This window comes from Sciurus vulgaris (assembly GCF_902686455.1).
Source record: "Sciurus vulgaris genome assembly, chromosome: X".
Lineage (NCBI taxonomy): Eukaryota > Metazoa > Chordata > Mammalia > Rodentia > Sciuridae > Sciurus > Sciurus vulgaris.
In genome coordinates, this window is record NC_136471.1 from 24,642,299 (window position 1) to 24,647,141 (window position 4,843).

Here is a 4,843-nt window from a genome sequence, read left to right on the forward strand (position 1 = left end):
GGATCTTCTCTCAGGGCATAAAAAGAGAGCAGACCATAGATTAATATTGTTAAAATGACCCTACTATTCAAAGCAGTTTATACATTTAATGCAGCCCACACCAAAATACCAATGACATTATTCCCAAAATACATATATAATCACCAAAGACCCCAAATAGCTAATGTAAACCTGAACTAAAAGAAAAATGCTAGAGGAATCACAATATCTGAACTCAAAATATATTACAAAACTATTATAACCAAACAACAAGGTATTAGCATAAGAACCAATAAATGAATTCACAGGGCATAGTAGATAACCCAGATAAATGCAGACATATACAGCTAAATGATCTTTGACAACAGTGAGATAAACATACATTAGAAAAAACAGTCACTTCAATAGATGGTGTTGCTAGGAAAACTGGATATTCACCTGCAGACAAATAAAAATAGATCACTATCCCTCATCATATACATTTTTATTTGTCTTTTTAGATATACATGACAGTAGAGTGTTTTAGACATGTTATTAATGCATGGAGTATAATATTTTAATTAGGATCCCATTCTTGCAGTTATAATATTAACTCCAATGGATCAAAGATCTAAATTTAAGATCTGTAACTATGAACCTGATAGAAGAAAACATACAGAAAATACTTCAAGATATTGGTATAGTTTGCAACATTTCTGAACAAGACCCCAGAAGGACAGGCAAAAAAAGCAAAAATAGGCAAATAAAATTATATCAAACAAGAATCTACTGCACAGAAAAAAAGATAAGAAATAAATAAATAGGGCTGGGGTTGTGACTCTGTGGTAGAGTGCCTGCTTCTCACGTGTGAGGCCTGGGTTCGATCCTCAGCACCACATTAAATAAAATAAAGTTATTGTGTTCATCTACAACTAAAAATTATTTTAAAATAAATATATAAACAAGCAGACTTAAGATGAAACCTGAATCTCAGATAAGAAAGGTAGTTACCAGAGGTCAGAGAGAGTAGAGTAGGAGTGTGTGAGCTTTTCATTACTGTGACCAACAAAGCTGACAAGAACAACTTAGAGAAGGAAAAGTTTAATTTGAGCTCAGCATTTCAGAGGTTCAGTCCATGGTCTGTCAATTCCATTGCTTTGAGCCTGAGTGAGGCAGAACAGCATGGCAGAAAGATGGTGGCAAAAGAAAGCAGCTCATGTCATAGTAACTGGGAAATGGTGATGGGAAGGGATGCAGGGAAGATGAATCATTTCAATGCATGCCCCTAGTGACTCATCTCCTCCAGTTATGCCCAACCTGCCTAGAATTACCATCTGGTTAGGCCAAGTTATGATGGACTGATTAAGTTACAGCTCTCACAAACTAATTATTTCACCTCTGAACTTCCCTGCATTAACACAGGAACTTTGGGTGGATACCTCATTTCCAAGCCATTACAGGAAGGGATGGTGAGAAGTTGATCAATGGGTACTAAATTACAATTATATAATAGCAAGTACTTCTGACATACTATTGCACAGTAGGTGACTATAGCTAACATCAATGTATTTTACATTTCAAAAAGCTGTATGAAAGGGTTTCAAAAGTTTTCAACACAGAAATGAAAAACATTTGAGGACATAAATGTTTAATCTGATTTAAATGTTATGCAATGCATATATTTGTCAAACAATACATGGTATCCAATAAATATGTACAGTATTTTTGCTTTTGTGTACCATTTAATAAACAAATAAAAAAGAGGACAGCTTCCTAATGTTAATACAAAAATCTTAATCTTAGGGATTTCTGTACAGAATATGTAAGAAATTCAAACATAATAGCAAAAATGTAATCTGATAAAAAACTTGGGGAAATAATCTGAATAAACAATTCTCAAAAGAAGATAAACAAATGACCAAAAGGCATACTGAAAAGTGCACATCACTAATCATCAGGGAAATGCTAATCCCAACTCCAGTGTGATATCATTAAATCCCAGTTATAATTATTACAATAAAAACATAATCACTGGAGGGAATGTGGAGAAAGAGAAATTCTCATATGCTGTTGGTGGAAATGTAATTTAGCAGCATCATTATGGAGAATAGTATTCAGGTTCAGCAAAAATCTAAAAATAAGATTACCATATGATCTAGCTATTCTACTACTTAACATACATCAAAAAGTAAAGAGATGAGTGTATCAGAGATAGCTGCATTCCCATGTCAAGATATGGAATCAAGTAATGTGTCCATCAGTGGATGAATGGATAAACAAAACATAGTGTATGTACACAATGGAATATTATAGATTAATAGAAAGGAATAAAGTCCTGTCATTTGAAGCAATGTAGAAAAAACTGGAGGGGCATTATGTTATGTGAAATTAGCCAGATACAGAAAGACTAATATCACATGTACTTGAAGCTAAAAGATTTTTATCTAATAGAAATAGGGATTACAATATTAGTCATAAGAGTTTGGTAAGGTGAGCAGAAAGGGCCAATAGAGAAAGGTTGGATAATGAGTGCCAAAATACAGTTACATAGGAGGAATATGTTCTAATGTGCAACATAATAGGTGGCTCTAGCTCAGAATAATTTATTATATGTTATGTAAAGAACTAGAAGAGATGAATTTAGTTTCCTGCAAAAAGTGAAAAATATTTAAGGAAATGAAAATGCTAATTAACCTGAGTTGATCATTATACATTGGATACACCTATTGAATTATCTTACTATATACCATAATTATGTATAACTATTACACGTTGATAAAAAATTTATTGAAAAAAACACTGAATAGGCACTTTTTAAAAATTATTTTGATTCATTGTACACAAATAGGGTAGAACTGTTGTTCTCCACTTGTACACAAAGTAGAGTCACACCATTTGTGCAATCATAAATACATATAGAGCAGTGATGTCTGTCTCATTCTGCTAATTTTCCTTCCTCTGCCCCCTCCCCACCCCTCTTTTTCCTCGATACAATCCATCCTTCCTCCATTCTTGCCTCCCTCCCACCCCCCCCCCCCCATTATGTATCATCATCTGCTTATCAGAGAGATCATTCGTCCTTTGGTTTTGGGGGATTGACTTATCTCAATTAGCATGATATTCTCCAGCTGCATCTATTTACCTGCAAATGCCATATTTTATTCTTGTTATGACTGAGTAATATTCTATTGTATATATATACCACAGTTTCTTTAGCCATTCATCAAATGAAGGGCATTAAGGTTGGTTCCACAGTCTAGCTATTGTGAATTGACCAGCTATGAACATTTAAGTGGCTGTATCTCTGTAGTATGCTGATTTTAAGTCCTTTGGGTATAAACTGAGAAGTGGAATAGCTGGGACAAATGGTGGTTCCATTCCAAGTTTTCTAAGGAATCTCCACACTGCTTTCCAGGATTGTTAACTATTCTGTGTCTCTTATTCTTCCCAATGAATTTCATGATTGCTTGCTCTATTTCTATGAGGTACCTAATTGGGATTTTAATTGGAATTGCATTGAATCTGTATAGCACTTTTGGTAGTATGGCCATTTTGACAATATTAATTCTGCCTATCCAAGAACATGGGAGATCTTTCCACTTTCTAAGGTTTTATATAACTTCTTTCTTTAGCGTTCTGTAGTTCTCATTGTAGAGGTCTTTCACCTCTTTTGTTAGATTGATTCCCAATTATTTTATTTTTTTGAGTCTATTGCAAATGGAGTAGTTTTCCTAATTTCTGTTTCAGAGTATTCACCCCTTATGAATAAAAATGCATTAGAGTGCCTGCCTGTACACTCCACCGCAGACTGGATGCAAGACACTGAGCCGGCCTGCTCACCCAACCTCCAATCTGACATGGCGCACCCTCAATGGGCTCCCCAGCTTCTTTGGAGGCTGGTGCAGGCATTTTGAATTATTCCTGAGGGCGTGGCCATCAGCATTGGAAGGGTGGCTCCCTTCCTGAGACACCTACAGGAGACTGGAGGCCCTTTCACAGGTACCTCTATTTACTCACTTCCGTCCTACACCCTTTCCCATCCTCTTGTTCACAACTAGAAATATTGTAAATAGTAATCGAAGTGATCCTGTTCATTACAATGATGCTAAAGTCTTTATAGGGGCTATCTGGTTCAGGGACACATTTTCTCTGTATTGGGTGGTGCTAATATTGGTCTCCCTTTCAAAGGAGAGGTATTGCAAAACTGCAGGGTCATCATAACTTGCAGTGGGGGAAACTTCAGTACCTCAGATCTTCACTGCTACAGGGGAATATACAGAAACAATATGAGAAAACAGGGGAAGATAGTGTTCCTAACAAACCAATATGCTATTTTGATAGAATCCAATGACAGCATGGCAGTAGAAATGACAGAAAAACAGTTTAGAATCTGCATAATTAAAATTATCCATGAAGCAAAAGGTGAGATAAGAGAGCAAATGCAGGCAATGCATGATCACTCTAATAGACAGTTAAAAGAGCAAATGCAGGAAATAAAATAACACTTCAATAAAGAGATACATATTCTGAAAAACAAACAAACAGATATACTTGAAATGAAATAAACAATGAAACAAATTAAAAACTCAACAGAAAACATCACCAACAGAATAGATCTTGTTGAAGACAGAATCTCAGACAATGAAGACAAAATATTTAATCTCAAAAATAAAGTTGACCAAACAGAAAATATGGTAAGAAATCATGAGTGGAACCTCCAAGAATTTATGGGAAATCATGAAAAGACCAAATATAAGAATTATCGAGATTGAGAAAGGCACAGAGAAACAAACCAAAGGCATGAACAACCTATTCAAAGAAATAATATCAGAAAATTTCCCAAATCTGAACAATGAAATGGAAAATTAAAAACAAGAGGCCTACA